This window comes from Petromyzon marinus, chromosome 5 (assembly GCF_048934315.1).
Source record: "Petromyzon marinus isolate PM22_M1 ecotype Great Lakes invasive population chromosome 5, UKy_Petmar_22M1.pri1.0, whole genome shotgun sequence".
NCBI lineage: Eukaryota > Metazoa > Chordata > Hyperoartia > Petromyzontiformes > Petromyzontidae > Petromyzon > Petromyzon marinus.
This window is the reverse complement of record NC_133671.1, coordinates 18,649,532-18,657,226: the sequence shown is the minus strand read 5'-3', so window position 1 is coordinate 18,657,226 and position 7,695 is coordinate 18,649,532. Positions and strand designations below refer to the sequence as shown.

Below are 7,695 nucleotides of genomic sequence, written 5' to 3'. Positions count from 1 at the left end.
ATTCATGTCTGCATTAACCACAATACCTGCAGTCAAATTGCAAACAAAAGTACGCCTTTTGGAGTCATCTGGTCGAGCACCAATTGGGTCGAGGCTCAAAAGAAAGCCGTCCCTTGGTGTGGACCAATCAGTTTCAAGGACAATGCATGTTATCATAGTATGTTTTTTGTTTACATTTTGATTGCAGGTATTGTGGTTAATGCAGACATGAATCCTTGTAAAAAGGTTTCAGTTTTGTTGCCAGAAAAAAGGGGAAAAGCCCTATTACATTTTCGTACTGGCAAAGGAGGTCTAATGATGTGTTTATTCCCATTTTCCCGTATGTTTTTATGTCCGTATTCTTCCACCAGGTGGCGGTAGCTGACCAATATTGCAACTTGCCTTATTTTATAACTGTAAAAAATCGGCACATTGTTAGACTTTATAGAGTTAATGTGTAATCGTTAGGCAAGCGTAGTTTCTCTGCGGCTGTCGAAAACTCAACCACATTTTAGATTAGCAACCTTTCAAACGTGTTTTTGTTTAACGTAATTCACTGTTTTAACTGCCCGTGTCTGAACGCCCGGTTGGCTTGCTAACAGCTCTGAATGGCAGTGCCGCAGAAGCCACATTACGTAACTGCTATCGTCATTCCTGAACCCTGCTACATATGGCAAGGACAAACTAACATCGAAGACGACTGACCAAAGCATAGGAAAGTAAAACAAGACAATCGTGAACGTGATAGGGTTTTCAAACGCACACATTTTATCGAAGAAAACGTGTTTCTGTAGCTGTCTCTCCGAAGTAGATGTCTCGGAATGCGATAATCACTTCCAAGTGGCGATGCTCACCTTGTTACTAGCCGCAGGGTGGATAACATTGCCGCTTCAACGCCCAGTAAGTAGAAGCACACTCGTAGCTTCTGGCAGAGCGATGTCACGCCAAGACAAAATGACACCACGGGCTTTCGTGTAAAACATTGCGTCGAAAAAAAATACTAGTTTCTCCGATAATCTCGTACGGTGGTGTTTATTGCAAAAAAAAATAACGTAATAATGACTGTAATGATAGCAAAACAATTGCAGGCGGGGCGTCAACTCGTCTCCACCAGCTCCGTTTGAAGTTGTAGCTAACACTTGTTTTGTCACTGCAAAAAGGTGGCGGTCCAGAAATTGCTTCTTGAAAATCTCCCTCTGTGGGATATCCCAAGTGGAATTATTTTACCGGTTACTCCAGTTTCCTCCCACATGAAGGCAAAACACCCTTCATGGAATTTGACTAAACATTCCAGAGGAAGAAGCAGCAGCACCACCCTCCTGAAAAAAAGGTCTAGACGCATTGAGGATATCCCGGATAGATATACGATATATAGATAGGTGCGTTTATTGATAACCTGATAAGAGTCCATTGAGACCGGGGCCGACACGAATACAATATCGCCTGAACACACCACAATATGTAACGCCAATTTTGCTAAAGCATTAAGAAAATTACTGCCATGGGTTGGGGAGTGGGGGGGGGTCTTGGCCATCATCTATGTTTCCGAACAACAGCCGTGTCAAAAACAAACAAAAAGACCCCCACGCATATTTGCTTCGACTTTTTGTGTTCTATTAACTAAAAAAAAATCACAACTATGCACACAACTCGTGCCCTTTGTTGTATGTCCAGGCAATCTGCGAGGAGGAATTTTTCGGCCAAGCAGCCACCGCACGACCTCAGGCCGCTCAATTAATCATTCGCGCCAGGGCTTAATTTCAAACCAGGGCTGGTCCTGGGCTGAATAACAACAACTCAACACTGCGGCCATAAAAGGAAAAAAAATATATTTGTCGATATTTCGGGCAATTAACCTTCTGCAGTGACCGTTCAAAAACTTGGCAGGGCCCTACCTGAAGAAAAAAACAAGTCTTGGGACTCGGTAAGCAAGCGTAAACATAACAACAACAACAATCAAATCTGACTGTTGATGAGACTCAGTGAGGCCGAAACGGGTCCCAGGTTTGCTTGCTTAAAAAAAATACAAATGCCGTCGGATAACAGTGGTCCAGAACAGCAGGTGGCTGATGGACTGGAGACATAACGGGGTGATCTGATCATATCACGGGGTGATCTGATCATGTCACGGGGTGATCTGATCATGTCACCGGTTGACAACTTGGCACGGTGATTTCCCAACTTTAAAACCCCCCAAATAAACACAAATTAATACCCCGTCTGGCCCCGTGTTCCCACGGGGGTGGCGGCCCTGGAGTGAGTGGAAACCACATTGCGAGCACAGTGATAATTCATCATACAGGGGGTTTATTGGGGGGGGGGGGGGGGTGGTGCGGGGGGGTTAGATCGCGTCAATATAAATGTGTCGTTAAAGCCGCCACCACCCGACACAGCCAATGAGTAAGGTTTGTCGCGTAAACGGAACGTGCCAATTCGTTACAAGTACAGCAACATCCGTAACATTTACAATCTGATCCACAACATTTACAATCTGATTGTAAATTTGGTGGATTTGCTCTCCAACACACCGGTGTTGTTGTACTATTGACGAATTGGCACGTTCTGTTTACGTGACACACCTTCATAATCGGCTGTGGCGGGTTTAACGACACATTTATATATTTACGCGATCAAACCCAACAATAACACAACCTGTATTATGGATGATATTGGTCGCGAAAGCCCAACTCGCTACTCCTGTGAGTTAAACTGACAGAGAGAATTGTGTGTCTATGTTGTGTGTCTCTCTCTCTGTGTCTGTGTTGTCTCTCTCTGCTTGTGTCTGTCTGTGTGTCTATGTTGTGTCTCTCTCTGTGTCTGTGTTGTCTCTCTCTGCTTGTGTGTCTCTCTCTGTGTGTTGTCTCTCTCTGCTTGTGTGTCTGTCTGTGTCTATGTTGTGTGTCTCTCTCTCTGTGTCTGTGTTGTCTCTCTCTGCTTGTGTGTCTCTGTGTGTCTATGTTGTGTGTCTCTCTCTGTGTCTCTGTGTTGTCTCTCTCTGCTTGTGTGTCTGTCTCTGTGTCTATGTTGTGTCTGCGTGTCTATGTTGTGTGTCTCTCTCTGTGTCTGTGTTGTCTCTCTCTGCTTGTGTGTCTGTCTGTGTGTCTATATTGTGTGTCTCTCTCTGTGTCTGTGTTGTTTCTCTCTGCTTGTGCGTCTGTCTGCCTGTGTGTCTATGTTGTGTGTCTCTCTCTGTGTCTGTGTTGTCTCTCTCTGCTTGTGTCTGTCTGTGTGTCTATGTTGTGTGTCTCTCTCTGCTTGTGTGTCTGTCTGTGTGTCTGTCTGTGTGTCTATGTTGTGTGTCTCTCTCTCTGTGTCTGTGTTGTCTCTCTCTCTGCTTGTGTGTCTGTCTGTGTGTCTATGTTGTGTGTCTCTCTCTGTGTCTCTGTGTTGTCTCTCTCTCTGCTTGTGTGTCTCTCTCTGTTTATCTCTGTGTTGTCTCTCTCTGCTTGTGTGTCTGTGTGTCTATGTTGTGTGTCTCTCTCTGTGTGTCTCTGTATTGTCTCTCTCTCTCTGCTTGTGTGTCTGTCTGTGTGTCTATGTTGTCTCTCTCTCTGTGTCTGTGTTGTCTCTCTCTGCTTGTGTGTCTGTCTGTGTGTGTTGTCTCTCTCTGCTTGTGTGTCTGTCTGTGTCTATGTTGTGTGTTTCTCTCTCTGTGTGTCTGTGTTGTCTCTCTCTGCTTGTGTGTCTCTGTGTGTCTATGTTGTGTGTCTCTCTCTGTGTCTGTGTTGTCTCTCTCTGCTTGTGTGTCTGTCTGCCTGTGTGTCTATGTTGTGTGTCTCTCTCTGTGTCTGTGTTGTCTCTCTCTGCTTGTGTGTCTGTCTGTGTGTCTATGTTGTGTGTCTCTCTCTGCTTGTGTGTCTGTCTGTGTGTCTATGTTGTCTCTCTCTGCTTGTGTGTCTGTCTGTGTGTCTATGTTGTGTGTCTCTTCTGTGTCTCTGTGTTGTCTCTCTCTGCTTGTGTGTCTCTCTCTCTGTTTGTCTCTGTGTTGTCTCTCTCTGCTTGTGTGTCTGTGTGTCTATGTTGTGTGTCTCTCTCTGTGTGTCTCTGTATTGTCTCTCTCTCTGCTTGTATGTCTGTCTGTGTGTCTATGTTATGTGTCTTTCTCTGTGTGTCTCTGTATTGTCTCTCTCTGCTTGTGTGTCTGTCTGTGTGTCTATGTTGTGTCTCTCTCTCTGTGTGTCTCTGTGTTGTCTCTTTCTGCTTGTGTGTCTGTCTGTGTGTCTATGTTGTGTGTGTCTCTCTCTCTGCTTGTGTGTCTCTCTCTGTTTGTCTCTGTGTTGTCTCTCTCTGCTTGTGTGTCTGTGTGTCTATGTTGTCTCTCTCTGTGTGTCTCTGTGTTGTCTCTCTCTCTCTGCTTGTGTGTCTCTCTCTGTTTGTCTCTGTGTTGTCTCTCTCTACTTGTGTGTCTGTGTGTCTATGTTGTGTGTCTCTCTCTCTGTGTCTCTGTGTTGTCTCTCTCTCTGCTTGTGTGTCTGTCTGTGTGTCTATGTTGTGTGTCTCTCTCTCTGTGTTGTCTCTCTCTGCTTGTGTGTCTGTCTGTGTGTCTATGTTGTGTCTCTCTCTCTGTGTCTGTGTTGTCTTTCTCTGCTTGTGTGTCTGTCTGTGTGTCTATGTTGTGTGTCTCTCTCTCTCTCTGCTTGTGTGTCTGTCTGTGTGTCTGTGTTATGTGTCTCACTTTCTCTGTGTTGTCTCTCTCTGCTTGTGTGTCTGTCTGTGTGTCTATGTTGTGTCTCTCTCTCTGTGTCTGTGTTGTCTTTCTCTGCTTGTGTGTCTGTCTGTGTGTCTATGTTGTGTGTCTCTCTCTGTGTGTTTCTGTGTTGTCTCTTTCTGCTTGTGTGTCTGTCTGTGTGTCTATGTTGTGTCTCTCTCTCTGTGTCTGTGTTGTCTTTCTCTGCTTGTGTGTCTGTCTGTGTGTCTATGTTGTGTGTCTCTCTGTGTGTTTCTGTGTTGTCTCTTTCTGCTTGTGTGTCTGTCTGTGTGTCTATGTTGTGTGTCTCTCTCTGCTTGTGTGTCTGTCTGTGTGTCTGTGTTATGTGTCTCACTTTCTCTGTGTTGTCTCTCTCTGCTTGTGTGTCTGTCTGTGTGTCTATGTTGTGTGTGTCTCTCTGTGTCTGTGTTGTCTCTCTCTCTGCTTGTGTGTCTGTCTGTGTGTCTATGTTGTGTGTCTCTCTCTGTTTGTCTCTGTGTTGTCTCTCTCTGCTTGTGTGTCTGTGTGTCTATGTTGTGTGTCTCTGTGTGTCTCTGTGTTGTCTCTCTCTCTGCTTGTGTGTCTGTCTGTGTGTCTATGTTATGTCTCTCTCTGTGTGTTTCTGTGTTGTCTCTTTCTGCTTGTGTGTCTGTCTGTGTGTCTATGTTGTGTCTCTCTCTCTCTGTGTGTCTCTGTGTTGTCTCTTTCTGCTTGTGTGTCTGTCTGTGTGTCTATGTTGTGTGTCTCACTTTCTCTGTGTCTCTGTGTTGTCTCTCTCTGCTTGTGTGTCTGTCTGTGTGTCTATGTTGTGTGTCTCTCTCTCTGCTTGTGTGTCTGTGTTGTCTCGCTCTGCTTGTGTTTCTCTCTGTGTGTCTATGTTGTGTGTGTCTCTCTCTCTCTCTGCTTGTGTGTCTGTCTGTGTGTCTCCGTGTCTGTGTTTTGTCTCTCTCTCTCAAATTTAGTTCTTCCTGATGACGGTTGCTCGTGTTGCAATCGAAACGTCGTACTCTCTTGTTTAATTTATTTTATTTCCACGTAACTTTACCGAAAGAAACCAAAGAGTAATTCCTGCAGTCACGAAAGAGAGGAATTGTCTCAGGCGATCTGCAGCTCCACGCTCCGCGAATTTCCACTCCGATCCGCGTTTAGCCGCCAGCCCCGGGGTCCGTGCACGCAATCCGGAGCGAACGGATATCATCATCATCAGCATCACCACCATCATCATCAGCATCACCACCACCACCATCATCAGCAGCAGAACAGTGATCGATCATCATCGGAAGCTCATCGAGCAACATTGGCGGCTCGTCTTGGGATAAGAAAGAAAGGGGAGGGAAGAAGGTTGTTGGCTCGCGACAATGCCTGGCTGAGACAGAGAGCTTGCGCTTTTGTATCGGCGGCTGCTGCTGTGCGGGACACGTACACAGACACACACGTGTACATATCACCACGACACACACACCACCACACACACACACACCACCACACACACGCGTACACACCACCACACACACACACCACCACACACACGCGTACACACCACGACACACATACACACCACACACACCACACACCACCACACGCACACACCACCACACACACACACCACGACACACATACACACCACACACACCACCACACGCACACACCACACACACACACCACCACACACACACACCACACACACCACCACACACACACACCACCACACACACACCCCCACACACCCCCACACACACGCGTACACACCACCACACACATACACACCACCACATACACACCACCACACACCACCACACACACGCGTACACACCACCACAGGGGTGGTGGTGGTGGTGGGGGGGTGGTGGTGGGGGGGTGGTGGTGGTGGGGGGGTGGTGGTGGGGGGGTGGTGGTGGGGGGGTGGTGGTGGGGGGGTGGTGGTGGGGGGGTGGTGGTGGGGGGGTGGTGGTGGGGGGGTGGTGGTGTGGTCACGCCCAGGCTCGCTCCACCGCTCGACTGTGGCCGTGAGGCACAGAGTGTGGGGATGCCGAGGAGCTGAGTGGACAGCCTCTTCTATCTTGCCCGTGAGGACGGGAGGACAGCAGAGGGCTTCATAATCTTCGTCATCAGCAGCAGCAGCATCATCAGCCCCGTCTGTACGCAAGGCGCTCCGAAGCCCTGGAGGGGACGAGGTGATTCTTTGGATGCTGCTCCGCTGGTTTGGATAGATGGAGTCCGTTCACTGACCGGTAGGTGTGTCCGCCACACACCCCACACATACCACACACACACATACCACACATACACCACACACACATACACCACATACACCACACACACATACACCACACACACATACACCACACACACATACACCACACACAGATACACCACACACACCACACACATACACCACATACACCACACACACATACCACACATACACCACACACACATACACCACACACACATACACCACACACACATACACCACACACACATACACCACACACACATACACCACACACACATACCACACACACACCACACACACATACACCACACACACATACACCACACACACATACACCACACACACCACACACACACATACACCACACACACCACACACACATACACCACACACACATACACCACACACACATACACCACACACACATACACCACACACACACACCACACATACCACACACACACATACCACACACACACATACACCACACACACCACACACACATACACCACACACACATACACCACACACACATACACCACACACACATACACCACACACACATACACCACACACACATACACCACACACACATACACCACACACACATACACCACACACACATACACCACACACACATACACCACACATACCACTCACACATACCACACACACCCAGCACACAGACACCACACACACAGCGCGCACACACATACCACACATACACCACACCACACAGCACAAACACACCACACACACCGCACACACATCACACACACCACATACAGCACAC

At 47.7% G+C, this 7,695-nt stretch overlaps 1 protein-coding gene across 2 annotated transcripts in view; it reads left to right on the top strand.

Moving 5' to 3' along the window:
* Nucleotides 1-6,612: 6,612 nt before the first annotated feature.
* Nucleotides 6,613-7,695, top strand: part of LOC116939164 (protein-tyrosine sulfotransferase 1-like) — a 45,914-nt gene continuing 44,831 nt past the window's right edge. Inside the window, exon 1 of one of the 2 annotated variants that reach the window (XM_032947233.2) lies at nt 6,613-6,897. The gene's annotated coding sequence lies outside the window, so the exon portion shown is untranslated. Of the gene's footprint in view, nt 6,902-7,695 lie in introns of both variants that reach the window. The other variant, XM_032947234.2, reaches the window with a different exon arrangement.